This window comes from Cnephaeus nilssonii, assembly GCF_951640355.1.
Source record: "Cnephaeus nilssonii genome assembly, chromosome: 11".
Lineage (NCBI taxonomy): Eukaryota > Metazoa > Chordata > Mammalia > Chiroptera > Vespertilionidae > Cnephaeus > Cnephaeus nilssonii.
Genome location: NC_137082.1, coordinates 3441369 through 3464541, shown reverse-complemented (window position 1 = coordinate 3464541; position 23173 = coordinate 3441369). Strand labels below are relative to the sequence as shown.

Below are 23173 nucleotides of genomic sequence, written 5' to 3'. Positions count from 1 at the left end.
ACGACAAAATCTGAGGAAGAGGGAAGGCACATGCGTCCATGGCCGGGACACACCAGAAACTCCTGGAGATGAGCTTCCCTCTGTGACGGCAGAGCGAGGGCGGACACGCTACCGGCCGTTTAGTCATGGACAAGCAGGTGCCTCACGCACAGCCGTCATCTGGCTGCCATTTCTGAGTCATGAAAATCTTAAATATCCTCACCGCTTTTGGGAACCCCGTCCTTATGCATTTACAGCGTTCTCCAGAGGTGCCCCGCCCCCCAATAAAGCTTGCCTTCCGTCACCAAACAGTGTGGGCAGCACGAGCTCGTGGGAGGCATGGTCTTCCTGTCCTGCCCGTGAGCCAGCTCCGTCCGGAGGGAGACTCCACGTGAAGGGACCCGAGAGCCCAGATGCAAGGGCATCTGTTCACCGTGAATGGACGTCCCCCCGGTGGGCAGGATGAAGGGGGTGCCCGGAGCCTCTGTGGGCGACACGGGTGCTCTGAGTGATGCCACCTCCCCGGTCAGGCTCGGTCAGACAGCAGGTGCAGTTCCCACCAGCTTCTGCTCTGAGCCCAGACCCCCTGACTGGGCTCATCCAAGGGAAGGCGCTGGCCTCGGCTCTCCGTGGGGACCCCGAGGGCCCTGGGGAGGCGGGGACTGGGGCTCCGTCACCAGCATGAAGGACCACGTGCAGTTACAGCGCTGGGAACGGGGCTGAAGGCTGGGTGCTGCGGAGCCAACGACACCTGCCCAGGTGGCTGCCAGGCAGGAGCCCCTTGTGGGCTGAGCCAGGCGGGCCTGGGCTCTCGGGTCCAGGCTGGAGAGGCCCTGCCGCAGGCGCCCGCAGGGCTGGAGCCAGGACCCCCACTCCTTCTAGGAAGAGCGAGCCTGCCGGTCCCTCTGTCCCACCTGTTACACCTCCCCAGCCCTGGGTGTTTGCGTTCCACACCCCACGCAAGCTTTAGTCGGGCACGAACCCCCCATTCCACTCAGGTCTTCTCGCTTATTTGCTTTAGGGAAGCGGCCCTAAGTGGCCATTGGGAAGGTGCGGCGGCGTGTCCTTTATGGGCCCTGGATCCGTCAGCCGGCTCTGCAGCTGGATGGGGCACAGGGCCTGGCGCTAACCCTGCCATTCCTTCCGACTCGGCGGGACTGCCACTTATCAGTGCGTCTGGTCCTGCAGAGCCATTAATAAGAAGCTTGTGTCCGTTTCACGTGATGACATGGGTCAATCAACAGACAAGCACAGGACGGACGTGACAGCCACCGAGCCTCAAGTGGTGCGATGCATGTGTGCGCTGTCACGGGGAAAACTACTCAGGAAAATAGTGGCAGTTTGCCTGTCTGTCATTAAATGGGTGCTCTAACCCTGTTCACACCGTGCCAGTGTGTGTGTGTGTGTGTATGAGTGTGTGTGCACGTGCATGTGTGCATGTGTGTATGAATGTGTGTGCATGCACATGTGTGTGTGAGTGTGCGCATGTGTGTACACACATGTGAGTGTGCATGTGAATGTGTGTGCGTGCGTGTGAGAGTGTGTTTGTGTGTGTGCGTGTGTTCGGGGTGTATCTGTGTTTTTAGCTGAGAATAGTGATCACATTTGAATGGAGCTTTATGAGCTACAGTGTAGCCATGTCATTAGCTCTGCCTTGGATGTGCAGGCCACCCGGTCTCAGTTGTAACTGCTTATCTGTCGCAGTTATTGTGCCACAGCGACCACAGACAACATGTAAACACAAGGTGGCTACGTTCCAATAAAACTTTATTAAAAATAACAGGGGCAGGCGCATTGGACCAGGTAAAGCCCGTTATCTGCCCATACCTAAAAGGCCGTGTTTTCCTGTCCCGCTGTGGGAGGATGGTTTAGCCGGTGGTGGTCTGTTCTGCCCTGGGCTGGCGGAGGGGGGGGGGGTGCGGGGGCGGCTCTCAGAACGGCTCAGGGGTGTTTCTGCGTGCACTCCCCCGGGCAGAGGCTTTCTTCCCCTCGCAGTGGCTCTTCCTGTGCCGAGACAGGTCAGCGAGGACACCTGGCAGCTTGCATTTTACCACCAACACCGGCACGTCTAAGAAGCGGCGCTTGTTTCGAAGGAAGTTCAGGCCCTGGCATTTTCTTTTACGTTAAAAAAAGAGACAGTAAAACGGGATCGTGTTGGAACGGAGATTAGTGTTCACTAGGGAAAGGTTTTCGTTCTGACGCGGGGGCTCCAGAACTCAGCACGTGACAAAGTTAATCAGATAACAAGGACACGTGGGCCTCAGAGCCACATGTCAGCCTCGTCACTGACACGCATGGAACGCAGAGGCGCTAACTGAAGTCAGGACCACGTGGCTCGGGGACGGCATCTGCTGTGTAAGGAAGACCTGTGGCCTTCCCAGCTCACTACATGCTCACACCAGGAGCGCCGGCTGCCGAGCCGAGTGGAAGCTGCCCTCGGACGCCAGGGAAACCAGGTGGTGCAGGGGGTGTCCTGGGAGACAGCCCAGCGTTTGCTTTTAGAGAGAGAGAGAGGGAAGGAGGGGGAGAGAGAGGGAGGGGGAGAGAGAGAAAAGGAGAGAGAGAGATTCCAACCCCAGGAAGCCCCTTCCCTTCCCATTGAGAAGCCCCATTCAGAGCTTCCGCCTCTGTAGACCTCAGCAAATCTGTGCAACGAGTCCGCTCAGCAAATGTCAGGTGGGGCCCACGCTCAGGTGCGCGGTCCGCTCTGGGAGGACACTCCGTCGGGAGGTGCGCACAGGCCCCCGTTGGAGATGGGGAAGCGGGGCTTAGGCGGGTTGGGGCGTTTCCGCTCATAAAGGGAAGCCAGGACAGTCTAACTTCTCTGCACTTTTCAGTCCAAAGCCACGGGATGTGTTTTCATCGCTGTGGGTTTTGGCCAAGGGTCCGGGGGCAGGTCACAGAGACGGGGATCACGGCGTAGATCCACAGCCTGTCCCCCGCCTGTTTTCAGGCCACGGCGTTCAGTGGGCTCGCGCTCGTCCCTCGGGCAGCACACCTGTGACTCGGTTGTCTTCTGATTCAGGCTGCCCGGCCACCTGAGCTTCTCAGCGAGCAGGAAGGCTTTGCAGGGGGTCGGAGCAGCAGGCCTGCCCTCCAGGGCGGGGTTTCCCCTGGAAAGTTGTCTCTGTCCTGGCTCAGGCGGCTCCGCCGGCTGGAGAAATGGGGGAGGGGTGCTTAAACGCTGCTCCGCTCACAAAGGCATCGAGTTGTCCTTCCGAGAAAATCAGCTTTTGATGGAGCCCCTTCACCCCGTGGGACAGTGTGTTTTCTTTACATTGAGTTCCACACGGGGAGTGAGGGCCCTCCACACGGGGAGTGAGGCCCCTCCACACGGGGAGTGAGGGCCCCTCCACACGGGGAGTGAGGGCCCCTCCACACGGGGAGTGAGGGCCCCTCCACACGGGGAGTGAGGCCCCTCCACACGGGGAGTGAGGGCCCCTCCACACGGGGAGTGAGGGCCCCTCCACACGGGGAGTGAGGGCCCCTCCACACGGGGAGTGAGGCCCCTCCACACGGGGAGTGAGGGCCCCTCCACACGGGGAGTGAGGGCCCCTCCACACGGGGGAGTGAGGGCCCCTCCACACGGGGAGTGAGGGCCCTCCACACGGGGAGTGAGGGCCCCCCACACGGGGAGTGAGGGCCCCTCCACACGGGGAGTGAGGGCCCCTCCACACGGGGAGTGAGGGCCCCCCACACGGGGAGTGAGGGCCCCTCCACACGGGGGAGTGAGGCCCCGTTCTTCCCGGAAATTGCGGGTCCTGCGGGTCTTCGTGGGCCAGGCCCTGTGTGGGAAGAGAGCGTCCTATGGAGTGGGAGGTGGAAGAAGGCTGCCAGCCACGGCCTCCGCCCCCCAGCAGCTAGCCGTGTGTTCGCCGTGTGTTCGCCGTGTGTTAGCTGTGTGTTTGCCGTGTGTTCACCGTGTGTTCACCGTGTGTTAGCTGTGTGTTAGCCGCGTGTTCGCCATGTGTTAGCCGTGTGTTTGCCATGTGTTCACCGTGTGTTAGCCGTGTGTTCGCCGTGTGTTCGCCATGTGTTCGCCGTGTGTTAGCTGTGTGTTCGCCGTGTGTTAGCCATGTGTTCGCCATGTGTTAGCTGTGTGTTTGCCGTGTGTTAGCTGTGTGTTTGCCGTGTGTTCACCGTGTGTTAGCTGTGTGTTAGCCATGTGTTCGCCGTGTGTTCGCCATGTGTTAGCCGTGTGTTTGCCGTGTGTTCCCCGTGTGTTAGCCATGTGTTTGCCATGTGTTCGCCATGTGTTCGCCGTGTGTTAGCTGTGTGTTCGCCGTGTGTTAGCCATGTGTTCGCCATGTGTTAGCTGTGTGTTCGCCGTGTGTTAGCTGTGTGTTTGCCGTGTGTTCACTGTGTGTTCACCATGTGTTTGCCGTGTGTTAGCTGTGTGTTCGCCGTGTGTTAGCTGTGTGTTTACCGTGTGTTCGCCGTGTGTTAGCCGTGTGGTCGCTGTGTGTTAGCCGTGTGTTCTCCGTGTGTTCGCTGTGTGTTCGCCGTGTGTTTGCCGTGTGTTAGCCGTGTGTTAGCTGTGTGTTTGCCGTGTGTTCACTGTGTGTTCGCCATGTGTTTGCCGTGTGTTAGCTGTGTGTTCGCCGTGTGTTAGCTGTGTGTTTGCCGTGTGTTAGCTGTGTGTTTGCCGTGTGTTCACCGTGTGTTAGCCGTGTGTTCACCATGTGTTCGCCATGTGTTCGCCATGTGTTCACCGTGTGTTAGCTGTGTGTTCGCCGTGTGTTAGCTGTGTGTTTGTCGTGTGTTCACCGTGTGTTCGCCATGTGTTCGCCGTGTGTTAGCTGTGTGTTCGCCGTGTGTTAGCTGTGTGTTCGCCGTGTGTTAGCTGTGTGTTTGCCATGTGTTCACCGTGTGTTCGCCGTGTGTTTGCCGTGTGTTCGCCATGTGTTCACCGTGTGTTTGCCGTGTGTTTGCCGTGTGTTCGCTGTGTGTTTGCCGTGTGTTCGCCGTGTGTTAGCTGTGTGTTCGCCATGTGTTAGCCGTGTGGTCGCAAGCACAGGGCCTCTGGGCGGGAGGACGGTTTGCCTGACGCTGACCCTGTGGAGAGGCCCGGGAGGGACCATGAGATAAGGGGCGCCCCGCGCCCTCTAGTCCCGCCTCCGAGTCACCTGTGTGAGTTCCTAATGGCCTGTCAACCGCTGGGCTCCTGTCTGGCCTCCACCTCCCGTTTGTCAGCGCGAGGGGCTGCCCTGCGAGAACCTGCTGACCCGGGCTGGGCGCCAGGTCCTGCCGCTCCCAGTGATGCCGCTCTCGCCTAATTTTAACCAGGAGCAGTGGCCAACATTTACCACCCCGCGCCTAAATCAAGCTTTACCAGCTGTTTGACATCGCACCATTCCAATGGCCCCCGACCGGTGTGAGACCCGTTACACCGGCGGGTGTGACACCTTTTACAAGGCGTTCTGCGCGCATAACACCCGCACAGACCCTCCGCCGAGGTGCCTCTGGGTCACCAGCTCCTGGCCGTGCCCGCCGAGGTGCCTCTGGGTCACCAGCTCCTGGCCGTGCCTGCCGAGGTGCCTCTGGGTCACCAGCTCCTGGCCGTGCCTGCTGCGCAGGTGGGAGCCGCTCCGCCCCAGGAAGGCGGGCGCAGGAAGAACCCTGGAATTGCGGAGTAACTGTGAACAGCCTCGCGTCCCAGGGAGGGCAGAGGACTGCCCGTGCCCCCCAGGGAGGGTGTTGGATGGTCTGCGAAAGGTCTTACCTACCTGGGGCGGCCGCGGTGGCCGCCAGCGGCGTGTGCTTTCCGGCGGGCCCGCTCTTGTGGTTCCGGTTCCTGGGAACACGGAGCTGCTTGCTGCTGGGCTGAGCGCCTGACCCAGAAGGTAAGGACCCGTGACTGTGGGAACAGAACGTAGGGGCGATTTTTAAGTGTCAACTTGGACGGGCCATAGCGCCTTGACATTCGCTCCAACTTTATTCTGGACATTTCCATAAGGTGAGGAGTTGGGGGAGGAGATGAACATTTAAATTGCTGGACTTAGAGCAGATTATACTCTGTCACGTGGGTGTGCCTCATGCAATCAGTCCAAGGCCTTCCTGCGACAAAGGCCGACCTCCCCTGGGCAAGAGGGAATCTGCCAGAGACGGCCTGGTGCCCGGAGGTCCCTCCCCTGGGTCTCTAGTCTGCTGGCCTACGCCGCCGGCTCCGGCTTGCACAGCCTCCACTGTCCCGGGAGCCAGTTCCTTAGAGTCTGAGTCTCGCTCCTCCTCTCCCTCTCCCCTACCCGCTACAGCACATCCCTGCGGGCTGTCTCCTGGAGAACCTCGTGCGGGACGGAACCCACGTCCAGGGCCCGTCTCGGACGCTGCCAGGGGTGGTCCCCGTGAGAGCAGCAGCCGTGGGGACACGCCGTGTTTTCTGAGACCATCAGCTCCACTGCTGCCCCGGAATGGACACGGATGCCTCCTCCTCCCTCCCGTGGCCTCCCCGAGCCAGGGTCCCTGATGACAGCGCCCACCCAGGGGTCCCTGATGACAGCGCCCACCCAGGGGCTTCCCCCGCGCCTGCTGGCTCCGCAACCCGCAGCTGTGTGGGCAGGACTTCGCTCCCTCTCCTTCCGGGCCCTTTGCCCGCCTGGTCGCGGCCGCTGCGGCTGAGAGAACTCAGGTGGCCATGCGCACAGCCATTCGGGCTCCCTGGCCTGTCCGCGCCGGAGGCTGAGATCACACCGTGCCGGCTCCGGCGCCAACATTAACAGCCACCCGCAGCTTTCACTGCCGTCAGGGTTTGCTCCTGCCTTCCCGGCCAGGTGACATTTGTCACACTCAAGTAGGAACAATTATTAATAATTTTCCTTTCATTAGTAGCACTACAATAAAATGTCAACAGGCTTAAATGTGCATCCGAAGGGTACGAATTAATTCCGATTTCCTGAAGTGCGACGGCTCCTGTGAGGACCAGGCTGCGCATCACGCCGGGCGGGTTCTCCTGCGAGCAATCGCACAGAACGCGCTTCCCCGCTTCCAGACCCGCTTCCGGGCCGCCTGTGGGTGTTCCCTGCTGCTCTAACAGGAAGACGTAACTCATGTTGGACCGGCAGTGACCGAGGCGCGGGTCAGGCTCTGAAGAGACAAATTGAAACGTAACAGCAAGAACATGTTTTAGCAAGAGCTCACCCCCTTCCACGTAGGAATTTGGGGCTGAAGTTGTTTTAATTTAAGTCTGTCTGGGCGACTAGGAAACACCCCCAAAGTGGAACAGTAGAAACGGGGGTTCATTTCGGTTGCAGAGTGTGGATGTTAAAAGTATGGGCTCTGTGGCAAAGCCCCTCTGCCCAGGGCCCAGGGCTGTGCCCACCCGGGTGCAGTCCCTGTCTCCCCCTCAGAGCTCCCCGCCCACCTCTGTGGAGCTGAAGCCATACACGCTGGGTGCTGTGCACCCCCCGCCAGGAGTAAACACTCCTTTTCTCACTTCCCTTCCTGCTGTGGGGGGCAGGCCGCTCCCTGGCCTCCAGGGCCACGTCTAGGCAAGGTGTCCTCTGCCAGGGCCTCTGCTCAGCCCCGACCTGTGGGGCCTGGCCCTACCTCGGCAGCTGTCACACAAAGGGACTCCCCCACTTCTCCGTCTGGTGCTGCGCTCAGTCCCCTGTCAGCCGGACCCAGCGCTTCCTCCGGGGCTGGCTGCAGGCCCCTGCCTCCCCGGCCCCTCCTGGGCCCAGGCCCCAGGCCTCTGTGTCCGGGAGCCACTGCCACCATCCAGCCAGGCCCCCTGCCTGCCCTGCCTTCACTCAGGCCTGTGTCCCCGAGCCCCCACCCCCACCCCAAACTCTCCAAACTGACTCCGTGTTGCCTGCCCAGAGGGGAGGGACAGACCGCAAGGCCCGACACTCCACCTCTCCCACCTGCTGTCAGAGTAGCTTTTCCAGGTAAACTCCACAGGCCAGCCTCCTCCTCCATCCACGGCCATCCCCAGCCATGTTGTACCATTATATAAATAAATACAAATATATATATATATAAAAAAGAGTGTGGGCTCTGGTCCCTGGCTTGCCAACTTGCTAGGCCTATGCCGGTAAGTCCCACACCTGGCCATGGCGGCGTCCCATCTCTGACCCGGTGAAGCCACAGGCCTCTTCTCATCATTTCCTCTCCCCTCGCAGCCTGGTGCAGAGTGGAGCTTATTGGGAAGAGCCTCTTGAAGAAGTAAGCAGACAGCGTTGTGACGGAAATCCAGTGATAAACGTGGGCTTGCTCATTGACTGCTAGTGAGCAGTGCTGTTGTGATTAATCATCACAGCCAACAGTATTAATAATGATCAGTCCAACCTTAGAAAATTCTATCGATTCCACTTGCTGTGGCAGGAAACAGAGCCATACTCAATAAGCCCACACAAAGATCATGCACATCACTAAGAATTAAATAAATGCAAAGCAAACATCAATCAGATACCTCTATTGCCCATAAAATAGCAAAAAACCAATAATGCCCCGAGATGGTGGGGCAGGGGGACATGGTGCTTTCACGTGCTATTGGCAGGGATATAGATGGGACCCACGTTTCTTAAGAGTGCCGTGGCTACTTGCATCAAAGTTAAAAATGCACACAACGTTTTGACCAAAGAAGTGGACTTTTGGTGTCTAAGTTACAGAAATAACAATTGAGCAGAAAAAGATAGACACACCAAAGTGTATAAAATGGATATGCCATGACTGCCCACCAATAGGGACACGTGAATCAGTGACACTATCCCCACAGAACAGAGTCCTGCGTTCCCGTGAAGAAGGATCTCTGCGGAATGACGTGGGAAACGTTCTAGTTACAGAGTTAGTGGATAAACGAGCTGTAGGCCAGCCTGTGTGACAGGCCTGCGTTTTGTAGAGATGAGACTGGACGGCACAAAATGAAGGAGAATCTGTACCCCGAGTCCTGAGCAGAAAGAATCCCGCCTTTTGGGGACTGAGACTGAAGGCGGGGTTGTGGCTCTCATTTAATTGTTTCACAGACTTGAAGTGGTGGCATTGCATGTGGCTTTAAGTTACTTTGCATTTGTAAGAAATTTAACATAAATGCATCCGATGTATGTAAAAGGTAGTTTTTAATGTGTGAGAACTCTCTTGGTCAAGTAGCCAACAAAACTGTCGCATGAAACGTAGCCAGACCCAGGGGACTCGCCCCGCCTGCTGTGTCTGTGTTCCCCGCTGCGGCCGGAACGCGGGCACAGGTGTGCGAGGGGCCTCCCGAGAGAGGAGGGCGATCTGTGCTTGCACACCCTCAGCACCCCGGGAATGCAGCCCTGAAAGTAAACCAGCCTCAGCACTTCCCAGAGGGGAGCGACCTTGCAGAATTGTGTCCATGTAGGCAAATGGCTTCCGTAGGCGTTATCTTCATGGCTCGCCCCAAGTTATGAGACTGAAATGCTGGCACCCTGCAGTGGTGGCTCCAGGTCGTTGGGAATAGGCCTGGCCAGTGGCTTCTCCTGCCCGTTGCCTCAATGTGTTGGGTGTGCAGGAGTGACGTGCCCGCCTCCCTTTACCTTGCTCACTTTTTAAAAAATATATTGTTATTGATGTCAGAGAGGAAAGGAGAGGGAGAGATAAAAACATCAATGATGAGAGGGAATCATCGATCGCTGCCTCCTGCACGCCCCCTGCTGGGGATTGAGCCCACAACCTGGGCATGTGCCCTGATCTGGAATCAAACCATGACTGACCTCCAGGTTTGCAGGTTGACACTTAACCACTGAGCCATGCCGGCCGGGCCTCACTTTTGGGAAAGAATACCATTTTAAAACGTCAGCCCCTTTTAAAAAAAATTAATCTCCTGATTTAAATAAAATAAACCCTTGCATTGACCTGGGAACTTGGTTAATGAGGCATTTGCCAAATTGTTTTGTTTTTATGGCTTGCCAAGTGTGTAATTGCTTTGCTTGGCACTTTCAGAAAGGGTGATTATAAACTCTTCTTCCAAAGAAAATCATGCTACAGAGCTGTTAACTCTAAAACCACACAGATTTCTCTGCTAGTATTTGCTTTCATGCTCCGGCTGCCACTCAAACATCGGCGGCTCAATCATGCACCTGTCCACAATGATGCTTTTGGTGTGTTTCCACTCATCTCCCATCGTGCGGTCGGGAGCCCAACGCCGCACAGAGAGAGAAACAAAAGCCGGGCTCTCAGGAAGCCACTTCTCAGAACATCGGCGCCGAGCGCATCGACAGGACTGCTGAGTCCTTGCCCGTCACCGTCACGTTGTTGGCTGCCTGTGTTACACGTGTTCATCCACTTTGAATATTTCAACCACAAACAGCACTGCAAACTCAGACACGCGGGGGTGGGGGGCGGGCTGGATCCTGTCGGGGGACGCTTTGTCCTTGCTTCCTCTTGGATGCTGCCTCTGGAGAGAAAGAACCCCTTTCACTTCTAATGGACAGAGGAGAAAATGTTGCTTGAGGTCAGAACCGTTATTCCAAGGCAGCCTGCACCCACATTTCATCTTTCAGTGTCTTTACAAGGACCGCCTGCTGTCTGCCAACCAGGAGGCGGCTGAGGGCGGCTCCGGGGCTCAGGACAGCCCCACTGGGCACCTGCTCAAGCTCACCTCTCCTTACTCGCACAGTGATCACTTAACCGGCTGAATGACACCCTACTTTCGCTCCAGTTCGCCAGTGAATCAGCACATAGATACTACGGACGGCATTGTGACCCCAAATCCATATGCCAGAGCTGTAACCCAGACCCTCAGAAGGTGGCTGTATTTGGAGATTGGGCATTTAACCTCATTAAGGTTAATTAAGGTCACATGGGTGGGCCCTCACCCAATAGGACTGGGGTCTGTATAGGAAGATCGGGTTAGGGCTCAGACAGCCCTCCCCTCTCCCCCCCTCCCCCCCGCAAGGGAAGGCCTGGGGAAGACACCACCTCCACACCAAGGAGAGAGGCCTGGTATGGAACCAGCTCGGCTGGACCTTGAGCTGGACTTTCAGCTTCAGAACTGGGAGCAGCGCAATGCACCCTAAATCCGGAGTCTGCACACCCTGTCACGGCAGCCTCTATACTTCGCTCTGCTCAGTAGAGAAGTCTGAGCAGCTGTGGGGGCCTGAGCTGTCCCGCTCTTCACCTGGAATCCCAAGACGGAGGGGAAGTGATTCAACGGTGGCCGCAGGGGGGCCTGTGGCTGAGAAGTGCCACCTGCCAGGAGGGCTGGGACTCCGCCCTGGTTCCCTGGGTGACCACGTCCAGGAAGACTAACAACACCGAGCAACTCAGGTGGGTGATCGAGGCTCTCATCACAGAGCTGTGCCAGCGTTCGTTCGGACAGCAGAGGAGGGCGGGGCTGTCCTATAGAGTCGTTTCTAAGACAAACCTCCCGAAATGTCAGGTTAAAGGGCCTCTGAGGGTTGCTGAAATTTCATCATCACCAGCAAGGGGGAATCTGAAAATGCACACACATGGTGCGCGTCCCAAGACCCAGGTAGCCACGTGCCTGGTAGAAACGCGATGGCACGTGGAACACCAGCCAAGCCTCCGAGCCACGTCCCACGGAGGCGGGGGCTGGCCAGTCTGCTGTGTGCGGGCAGACGGCTGCTCCAAACTCCACAGGGAAGGAGGCTGTGTCTCTCCGCACATGATCACACAAGCAGCGTCTAGCACCCTGAGGCGCAGGGCGGGTCCCCCTTCCCTCAGCTGCACCTCCAAAGTCCACGGCTGCGTTTGCTTCTGCTTTGGCAATAAAGGCTCATGGGTGTGTCTTGGGGGAAAGGGTACAATAAAGAAGTGGATCCACACGCACCCACCCGGACCACGCCCGCTGGCCTTCCCTCAGGCATCGTGGGGCCTCCCGGGGGAGATCGCATGCCAAGGGGCGTGGCACACACGTCGAAAGCACTGGTGGCCCCGTTTTAAGGGAAGGTGAGACATACTGTCACAGTCACACCTTCTGGTCCCTAACGGAAGCCAGGCTGCTCAGCGTTCCACAGGCAGCGGGACTGCAGGGGCCGCCCCAGGGACGCGGAGGCCCCGGCGGGACGCAGCGCCAGGTTCACACGCACACGGGTGCATGGCCATCCCCCACGGAAACCTGTCCTTCCAACGGGCATGTGACAGAAGCACATCAACCATTTCTATTGGGACACTCACTCAGCACGCACAGAACCCTGTGGACCACCGAGGAAAAGGCATTCTGCCTCCGGTCCGATGGGCACGGAAGGCGGTGGTAAAGATGGCGAAGGCTGCACCTCCTCGAGCTTCCTCCCGCGCCTTTTCCAGGAAGGAGTCTCCCTCCCACACCAGGTGAAGCTGCCCTCAGCAGTGCCGGTTCTGCGAGCAGCGAGGCATCAAACGGAATCATGGGCCTGTCGTGGGAGACAGGACAGTGACTCCATCTAGACACCGAGTGCACGTTCACTTTCTTCAGTGACTAATGGGAAAAGACACAGGCAGGCACGTGGCAATTTCCAAGTCCTAAGGAAGTCGTGGCAATTTCCAAGTCCTAAGGAAGTCGTGGGCACGGCCGGGCAGCCCCCCTTAATTTCCTCGTTGGAAGAGAACGCTCTGAGACGAGTGCTCACAGTCCGCCTCCTGGTGCCTCAGAGCTCGCCCGGGGGGAGGGGCGTCTGCTCCTTGGCAGGGATGTCCTCAGGGACCCAGCCCTGGGCGTGTCTCGCATTCCACTTCCTAGAACTCACATTATAACCATCTCACTCAAACCAGGAACCAAGAGATGCACCATTTCCTTCCGTCCACACACAGTGATTTCCTGTGAAACCCACCGCCTATGGCAAACATTGTACACACTATAAAGGCTTTTTAAAAACCAGCACATTAGGCTCCACATATGAGTGAGATCACATGATACTTACCTTTCTCTGACTATCTCACTCATATGTGGAATGTAATGAACCAAATAAACTGACGACCGAAAGTAGACCTAGAATCATAGAAGCATGAACAGACTGTTCAGCCTCAGAGGGAAGACGGGGGGGAGGGAGGGTAGGTGGGAAGCGATCAGCCAATGGCCTTGTATGCATACGTGCATAACCCGTGGACACAGACATGGGTGGGAGGGCCTAGGGGAGGGAGACAGGAGCGACTGGGAGATGTTAGGGGGGGAAAGGATGACCTAAGTAATACTTTCAACAATAAAGATAAATAAAGTCAGCACCATGTGCTTCCAGTGACCTCGGACAGTCAGTGAGCTTGGTTGCAGGAGCTTCGCGGTGGCTTGTCCACAGAAGCCACGTTTCCCGATTTTCCTGAATCGCCTCTAGGCACACACGTTCAGGTGAGATGGTGACACGTGCTTTCACTAGGAGCGCTCCCTCGAGGGGACAGTGCTGGCATCAGCGGCGTTAGGAGTCGGTGCCGGGACTTCCCAGAGTCACAGAGGACTGAGGATCTGAGAACATCTCAGCTGGGGGTGTTGGTGCCTGGGGTCCAAGGAGCGCCTGACCCAAAGAGGCAGAGAGGGTGGGGGCCAGGGGCCAAGGTCTGCGATGCCAATAGAGGGATCCTCTCTTCCCATCCAAGAGGAATCTCCATGACATCAGCTGGTCCCTGAACCCTGGTGAGGAGACGCGTCCCTCACCCTCTGCTGGGTCCTCTCCTGCCCTCCCTTTGCACCTGGTCGCTTGTATAACACCCGTCCGAACACCAAGGAGGGCGAGCAGCGGGGCAGCCACCCCCTCAGTACCCGCTCCGCTGTGAAATGGGTGTGAATCACCAGGGGCGAGCTGGTGAAAACCATTACGTGGTCGCGAAGGGGCCTCCAAAGGCGACTGAGGACCGCGCCTCACAATCTCCACTGAGGAGGGAGACCTCACAATCTTCACTGAGGAGGGAGACTTCCAGGAAGCTGACTAACGTGGCGGCAGCATTCAAACCTCACAGCAGACTTGGCGTCAGACATATCTACCTTAAAACAAATTTGGACCCAGATGTGGAACAGAATGTGGAGCTCACGTACTCATCTGTGCATGGTTTCAAGTTTACACGCTTCCGGTCCTAAGCTCCGCTCTGCTCTCCAAGCACTGAAGTGGGCCACCTCGCTGCCCTCCGATGCTGGACGTGCTCCCAGCAAAACAAGGAACAGGAATGCTAAATGACATTCCTTTTTTTAAATAACATATTTTTATTGATTTCAGAGAGGAAGGGAGAGGGACATAGAAACATCAATGATGAGGGAGAATCATTGATCAGCTGCCTCCTGCATGCCCCACACTGGGGATCGAGCCCACAATCCGGGCCCATGCCCTGACCTGGAACTGTGACCTCCTAGTTCATAGGTTGACGCTCAACCACTGAGCCACGCCGGCCGGACCTAAATGACATTTCCATCTCCCTGTTGGAGAGATCTGTTATTCAACATGTTAGGTGTGTGGCAGTCCTTCCCTCTCTCAAATGTTTTCCAGATTCTGAGAGCTTGAAATTTAACATACCAGTTAGTCAAATGAACAACCCAAATAACTGAAGACAGTGTACTTACATTCTGTGTTTGGTGTTTGTGTTTGCTAGTCATGGGTTTGTATTTCCTCTAATTCAGCCTTGTAGAGAAATCTGTATTCACAGGCGTACTGAGCCACTTCTGAAGAGTGGCCCAAACTGGGTTGCCCGGAAGCTATCTGAAAAGTTTAATTATTGAGAACTCATCACTCAGTATGAATAGCAAACCATTTGGGAGGCTGCCTTTCTCCATTTCTTTTGTTTTCTTTTTCATTTCTACAGTCCCTGGCTGTTCCCTCTGCTGTGCACACTTCCCCCCACAACCACCGAACTCACATCCTCATCTTCTCCAGATGTGCACGACTTTCGGCTGCTCGGCGCTCCCCGGACACCGTGCCATGTCAGGTGGTGACACCCATCACCGCCCCAGAGCCGGGCTCCCTGGATGCTTTCACGGCCCCATCGCCTCCCAACACGCTGTGTGGCCTGCTTCTCTTCACGTGTTGTCATGAATCGGCTCTTCTCTGCAGCAGGGAGCTCCATGCGGGTTTTGTTTGGGTCAGAGCCGCACCCCAACCTGTGGCACCGCTTCTCACTTGGCGCAGTTCATGGCTTATACCCTCACCCTGGACCTGGGCCTGTCAGCGACTCCTGGCCCGCCCAGCTGGCCCAGTCCCTTCCTCGATGCTTCTTTCTCGGACGGCGTGAATGGCTCCAACGTTTCTGCTCTGAGCACGAAAAGCTGGACACTCAGGATCTGCTTGTTAGGAGTAATCCCCTCTCCCTCCGAGAGTGCTCCGCCTCGGAAATGCCGCTGCCCACGCTGGTAGACAGGCGCCTACCCAACACGGAAAGCTACTTAGTTCTGCTAAAATGTTAGATGTGCATCCAATCAATTTTACGTTTTCGGTTGTAAGACGGGCTTGGGTTCTCCACCCAGACCTTTCACAAAGGAGATTGCTTTCCTCTTGTAGCTGCAGGCGGATCTGCAACTAGAACTAATCACTTCCCATTGTTCCCCGGGCACTGAGAGTGCATCCCCCGCGCCGCGCCCCCCCCCCCCCCCCCGCCCGCATCTGGGTGCATCCCAGAAACACCCCCAATCCCTTTCCTTCTCCTCAGCGCAATCCGCAGTGCTGCCCCCAACATGGGTGAACTAACCTTGGGATCTGTGTCAGCAGATAAACTCCCTATAAGATGGTTCCCTTTAGAAATCTTTTCAATATGTTATTCTAGAATATTCCACTTTAAGGGATTTTCCATTTATAGATAAATTGGTCTGTTTGAGGAAACTAAAATTGTGATTTTGCTTCCCCACCAAACTGTCTTTACTTGCGTCGCTACCAGGCTGACCTGTAGAGAGAAGTCCCTAAAACTCACGGCTATACCCAGATGTCTCCATTCCGCTCAGTTCTGATTCCTTCCTGCAGGCCGGCATTGCAGGCCCCGGGGGCAGGTCAGCCGCTTTAAACTGCTGCGGAGCCTCCCCACCCAGCTTCCCTTCCCAGGCACAGCGCAGGGCTCACCTGGACCTGGGCAGGGACCCCGACTTCTGGCGATGGTGACCTGGCGTGACACCTCAGCAAAGTGCCTGACTGACTTCATGGTCCTGTCCTTAAAGTTGCCTTTCAGAGGCTCCTGGTCTTGTGGGGAAATTGTGGCCACATTTTCTCATTATCTCTGAGATGTCAACCAACAATATTTCACCACAGGAAAGCTGTGCTCCCTTAGTGCTGGGCCCAGCTCTGGGCACCGTACAAAGGTGACCTCACGGAAAACCCCGCCAAGCACCCGGAGGGGTAGGCACTGCTGGGACGCCCACTTTACAGAAGGTTGAATGGAGGTGAAGGCGGGCGTGTGATAGGGCCTCCGCAGTGGGCCCAGAGCCGGTTTGCAGCTGTAGATGCTGCTCCATTCCTGCCATTGTGGTTCCTCCTGGTCCCGAGGGGAGGTGCCAGGACCCGACTCCCCGTTTTCTGGAACACAATGGAGAGACACCCTGTGTCTCCTTTTATTTATTTCTTTATTTATTTAGAACACTGTCCAGTCCAAATGTGTCCTGAAAAGGTCCTGATGCTGGTGGACCTGAATGATGGTTAGAGAAGTTTAGGAAGATGGCTGTTGGCCTGGGGAGAGGCAGAGGGAACAGGGGTCATCGGCCATTCACTGTACCTCCCATTCATCATCTCATTTAACCCTCCCAGCCTCTGGACAACCAGGTGGTGTCACTGATACTCCTTGTGCAAACAAAGAGGCAGAGGCTCAAATAAACAAATAACGGTGTGGGCTGCCTGGCCTTCCAGGCTCTCATAACGAAATGCCACAGCCGGGCAGCTCAAGCAGTGCGAGCGTGTTCTCCCAGCTCTGGAGGCTGGGAGGGTCCAGATAAGGTGCCAGCCTGGCCCATTCATTCCCGTGAGGGCTCTCTTCCTGGCCGGCAGCTGGCCACTTTATTGCTGTGTCCTCACAGTGGGAGAGAGCAAGCAAACTCTCTGGATGGCATCTCTTCCTGGAAGGGCACTAATCCCACCCTAAGGGCCCCACCCTTAGGACCTCATCAAACCCCAATTCCCTCCCAATACCATCACATTTGGGAGCTGAGGCTTCAACGTATGGATTTTGGAGGGACACTGGCGTTCAGTCCACAGGGCAAGGTTTCCAGTCTTGGCACTGTAGGCACTGGGGCCGCATAATTCTTTGTTTCTGGCTGTCCTGTGCATTGGAGGATGTCTAGCAGCATTCCTGGCCTCTGCCCAGTACATACCAGTAGCATCCTTTCCTTCCCAGTTACAAAGACAAACCCACATGGACACATTTCCCCCAGGAGGAGGCCATGACTGGGCTAACCTGCACCAAAGCATGGGGTCTCCGCCTCAGCACCATCCCATGCAACCCTGATGACCCGGGACACGGGCTTCGGACAGGGCTTGGACTGAGCCTCTTTTTTTTTTTTTTAACTATTAGAAGATGTTTTATTTTTCTCTTTTTTATTGATTAAGGTATTACAAATGTGTGGTTATTCCCCCATTTCCTCCCCACCTCCCCAATCCTGCCCTCACCCTCACCCCCTGTTGTCTGCATCCATTGGTTAGGCTTACCGTTTATGCATGCATACAAGTCTCTTAGTTGATCTCTCCCCCTTATCCCCATGCTCCCCTACCTTCCCTCTGAGGTTTGAGCATCTCATCGTTGTTTCTCTGTCTGTGGATCTGTTTTTGTTCATTAGTTTATGTTGTTCACAAGAGGCCCAGTGCACAAAATTCATGCTCGGTGTCGGGGGGTGATATCCCTCAGCCCAGCCTGCACATTCTCAAATCTGGGACCCCTTAAGGGATGCCCAACTGCCCATTTAGGACCTTGGGATTGAGCCTAAATGGGCAGTAGGACATCCCTCTCAAAATCCAGGACTGCTGGCTCCCAACCGCTCGCATGATTGCCCCTAACTGCTTCTGCCTGCCAGCCTGATCACCCCCTAACCACTCCCCTGCCAGCCTGATCAACGCCTAACTTCTCCCTGCTGGCCCAATTGCCCCTAACTGCCCTCCCCTACCGGCATGGTCACCCCTAACTGCCATCCCCTGCAGGCCTGGTCACCCCAAACTGCCCTCCCCTGCAGGCCTGCTCACCCCTAACTGCCCTCCCTTGCAGGGCTGGCTGTTCCCTCTGCTGTGCACACTTCCTGGTCCCTCCCAACTGCCCTCCTCTGCAGGCCTGGTCCCCCCCCCCAACTGCCCTCCCCTGCAGGCCTGGTCCTCCCCAACTGCCCTCCTCTGCCGGCCTGGTCTGCCCCCGCCCCGGCAACTGCACTCCCCTGCAGGCCTAGTCCCTCCCAACTTCTCTCCTCTGCAGGCCTGGTCCCTCCCAACTGCCCGCCCCTGAAGGACTGGTCCCCCCCCATCTGCCCTCCCCTGCAGGCCTGGTACCCCTCAACTGCCCTCCCTTGCAGACCTGGACCCTCCCAACTGCCCTCCCCTGCTATCCTGGTTGCCCCTAACTGCCCTCCCCTGCAGGCCTGGTCCCTACCAATTGCCCTCCCCTACAGGCCTGGTCCCCCACAACTGCCCTCCCCTGCAGGCCTTGTCCCTTCCAACTGCCCTCCCCTGCAGGCCTGGTTCCCCGCAACGGCCCTCCTTGGCAGGCCTGATCCCCCGCAACTGACCTCCCTTGCAGGCTTGGTCCCTCCCAATTGCCCTCCACTGCAGACTGGGTCCCTCCCAACTGCCCTCTCTTGCAGGCCTGGTCCCTCCCAACTGCCCTCCCCTGATGGCATGATCACCCACAACTGCCCTCACCTGCTGGCCATCTTGTGGCGGCCATCTTGTGCCCACATGAGGGCGGCTGTTTTTTACCACATTGGGGCGGCCATCTTGTGTTTTGGAGTGATGGTCAATTTGCATATTACCCTTTTATTAGATAGGATTATATTCCATAAATGAGTGAGATCATGTGATATTTATCTTTCTCTGACTGGCTTATTTCACTTAGCATAATGCTGTCCACCTCCATCCATGTTGTTATGAATAGTAGGAGTGGTCACATCTGGCCCTACCATCCGTAGCCTTTATTGAAGAAGCAGGGCAAACACAAATGCAGCCCTTCTGAGGGCTCCTCTTTCTGTTTATCAAGACTCTGTTCCCTCTGGGCAACACAGACTGAGAAAGGGGAGGGTCTGGCCTCTAGGGAGCTCTCTGTTCTGAAGCAGCGAGTTCACATTTTAAGGGTCATCACCTCTGCTTCACTAACACAGGCCGTGCAAGGTCTTGGCCTGCTCCCGTCCCAGCCCTCAGGCAGCCTTACCCTGGCAGGGCCAAGGCCGTCCTTGGCCTGAGCTGGACTGGGCACTCCCCAGCGAAGGCTTCCCGGAAGGCCCTGAGCAACAGGCCTGTTCTGGCAGCCGCGCCGCGGAGACACGTGCCTTCTCCGTACGGCTGCCTGCAGGCTTTCTGCAAACACCACATACTCAGAAGATGAAAACAAGTACGTGAGGATGAAGCTCTTCAGCGAAGCAGAAATTACAATAGTAATATATTTTTAACAGAAGTGAGCAGGTGGTGTTTTAAATCTCTCCAAGATTAACCCATACTCAACACTCTAAGCACCCAGGCTGCGGTAAGAAACATTGTCTAATTACGTATTCTTGGGAGTGCATTTTATGCTGGGATTTCAAATTGGAATTCCGATCCAGCTGAAGTTATCTGCACAGTGCAGTTCTGTGTATAATAAAGAGGGATTCAAGGTATTAAGCATCTTCTGAGGCACTTTGCTGTGGGCCCTGTAGCATCGCTCCAGCAAGGTGTGTGGGGAGGACCATGGACCACAAGGCGTATGGGGAGGACCCTGGATCACAAGGCCTGAGGGGAGGACCGTGGACCACAAGGAGTGTGGGGGGGACCATGGACCACAAGGCGTATGGGGAGGACCGTGGATCACAAGGCCTGAGGGGAGGACCGTGGACCACAAGGTATGTGGGGAGGACCCTGGATCACAAGGCCTGAGGGGAGGATCATGATCACAAGGCCTGAGAGGAGGACCATGATCACAAGGCCTGAGGGGAGGACTATGATCACAAGGCCTGAGGGGAGGACCGTGGACCACAAGGCCTGAGGGGAGGACCATGGACCACAAGGCCTGAGGGGAGGACTATGGATCACAAGGCCTGAGGGGAGGACTATGGACCACAAGGTGTGTGGGGAGGACTATGGACCACAAGGCCTGAGGGGAGGACCGTAGATTCCAAGGCGTGTGGGGAGGACCGTGGATCACAAGACCTGAGGGGAGGACCGTGGACCACAAGGCCTGAGGGGAGGACTATGGATCACAAGGCGTGTGGGGAGGACTATGGATCACAAGGCCTGAGGGGAGGACTATGGATCACAAGGCCTGAGGGGAGGACCGTGGATCACAAGGCCTGAGGGGAGGACTATGGATCACAAGGTGTGTGGGGAGGACCTTGGACCAGAAGAGTTTGGAACAGGCTTTCAGCCGTGGAAAGTCCAGTGGCATCCAATCGCCCTTTGGTTCAGGGCAGCCGTGGGGCTTGCACTCCGTGCTCGGCGACATTGTGGAGGATTCCTCAGGACCTGGTTGGAACCCGCCAGCTTCGATCTCAAACACGGAGCAGGGCTGTGCTTTGCTCAAGGGCGAGGCTGCAGAGCATCCTCCCTTTTGCTTAACAAAACTCGGCCTGGGGGCAGGGCCCAGGGCGAGGTCAGGGTAGCCGTGCGTGGAGGGGAGGACAGCAGTAGCCGCCGCACTCAGGTGTGGGCGGCGGGGGAGGCCATGGACGGCCTTGCTGGCTCGCAGGGCTGAGGCCACTTAGCTTACCTCAGTCCGGGCAGTGCAACATTTTGAGCCCAGCTCATAAACAGAAGGTTTTCTTTAATTATTTCCACAGCAGCAGTTTCGTGGTCCCCTCCCATCTTCCTATGGACATTTCCCACCATGGTTGTCAAGGAGGGGACCGTAGAGGGGCCGGCAAGACCCATCCCGAAGTCTGATCGAGGGCTGCGGCTGCCCTGCCAGCCCCTGCATCAGAGCCAGGGCAGCCTCAAGTGGGACAGGAAGGGACAGAGAAGGACCTTGCCAATGCTTAGCACCAAGGACAGTTCCCAGGATCCTGTTCAGCACCAGGAACGGGAAGCGTCTGCACAGGTAAGCAATGTGCATATCAAACAGGGAACTGTGGGTATTAGAGGGCTCTCTGATCTCTCGATGCCAGCGGAGAATACTGGCCGGGTTGTTTTAAATTCCCACCGACCTCGGGCTCGGTGCTGGGGTTCCCCCGTCACCCAGCTTACTTAGCTCAGGGCCTGGCCCTGGCCCACAGGTGTGTGACATTCCCAGTGGCACCAACCTTGCCCTGGAAGGCAGACCCCCTAGGATGGTGTTTCTGGCTCACTCTTAAAGAAATCATCAACAACAATGAATTGGGTTTTTTTTTTGCTTTAGGATTTCCTAATCTTTAGCATGACAATTTCAACTGAGTTCTTCAATTGGGAATAGACTATGCAGCATTTCTCACATGTCTTTAACAGAAAATCTCCTTTTGTTGTTGGGTGGGTCCATCAGTCACAGGGTCCCCCTGTGCAGAAAGCAACGCCCTCGGGGGCCAGGATCTGTCGCCTCCATAGGAAGAGGAGGACTGGCTAGCCAGGCATCCCGAGTCCCACCCCGTCAGTGGGCACACGCTCACCCTCATGTCGGGCACAGCATGAGGCCCAGACCCCCTTTCCTGTCCTGCCTGCTCTCGTGTTTGCTCAGCCAGGCCTTCCTCCTGTGCTCCTAACCCTCACGGGCCCTGGCACTGGACCTGGCCTCGGCCTCCCCTCTCACTCTGGGTGCTCAGCCCCCGAGGCCCTCACTCTGCTGCAGCCTGGCACACCCTCGTCTGCGGAGGACAGAGCTTCCCGACCCACATCAAGCGCCAGGCTCTGTGGAGGGTGTTCACTCCATGTTCCCAGCCCCGGGCGGACGCCTTGCAGGAGGAGGCTTTACCGAGGGAGCCTCACACGGCCCAACGCCGCCTCCATTGCCAGCCCCTGACGTGGCCTGGACACTGGAACCTGAGAGCGGCGCTGTGGTCTGAGGCCCACCGGTACTCACCGGGCTGGGACATGGATGTGTTGTGTGAAGACCAGGTCCCCGCTGCACAGCCACTATTCCCAGAAGGTGACGTACATGATGTTGTTGGAAACTGTTTGCACCCAAAGTCACGGAGCCATTAAATAAATGGCAATTGCTCTTTCCCATCTTGCGAGATGGCGGGTGAAAGAAAACTGAGAAGCCGGATACTAAGGAGAAGAACCTGAAGCCAAGAAGGCTGATGCCGGCGGCAAGGTTAAGGCGCCTAAGAAGGGGAAGCCCCACTGCAGCTGAAACCCCGTCCCTGTCAGAGGAATTGGCAGGTATTCCTGGTCGGCTGTGTATTCCCCAAAGGCACAAGAGGAAGTACTCGGCAGCTAAATCCAGGATTGAAAGAAAAAGGAGAAAGTTCTTGCTACTGTCACAAAACCAGTTGGTGGCAACAAGAATGGTGGTACCCGAGTGGTACAACTCCGCAAAATGCGTAGATGCTATCCTACTGAAGATGTGCCTCGAAAGCTGTTGAGCCACGGCGAGAAACCCTTCAGTCAGCATGTGAGGAGACTGCGGGCCAGCATCCGTCCTGGGCCCATTCTGATCCCTCACCGGCACCACAGAGGCAAGAGGGTGGTTTTCCTGACGCAGCTGAGCAGGCCTGCTACTTGTGACTGGACCTCTGTCCCTCCATCGAGTTCCTCTGCATAGAACACACCAGAAATTTGTCATTGCCACCTCCACCAAAATTGATATCAGGGTGTGAAATCCCCAAACATCTCACGAATGCTCACTTCAAAAAGAAGCTGTGTACGCCCAGACACCAGGAGGGCGAGATCTTCATCACAGAGGAACAGAAATACCAGATTACAGAACAGCGCAAGGTTGACCAGAAGGCTGTGGACTCAGACATTCTGCCAAAAACCAAAGCTGTTCCTCAGCTCCCGGGCTCCTCCGCTCTGTTCGCTCTCACCAATGGGCTTTATCCTCACAAACTGGCGTTCTGAATTTCTAATAGGAACCCGATTAAGTAACCGATATGTTAAAAAATAAAATAAAATAAATGGCAATTAATGTCATCGAAGGAGCCTGATGTTGGTTCCGCCCTCTGCACCCCTGCCCCCCGTAGCCCCGTGGTGAGGGGCTGCCCTCCTGCATTTGAGGGTCAATCTCGCACCTTTGTTCTGAATCCACACCTGTGAGAAACAGGTTCCCAGTTGTA

The 23173-nt window shown here is 56.5% G+C and overlaps 1 pseudogene across 1 annotated transcript; it reads left to right on the top strand.

Annotated features, from left to right (window-relative positions):
* Positions 1 to 22133: 22133 nt before the first annotated feature.
* On the top strand, positions 22134 to 22958 carry LOC307107553 (large ribosomal subunit protein eL6-like; annotated as a pseudogene). The gene has a single exon. The product of its transcript is annotated as a large ribosomal subunit protein eL6-like (transcript).
* The last annotated feature ends 215 nt before the right edge of the window (positions 22959 to 23173 follow it).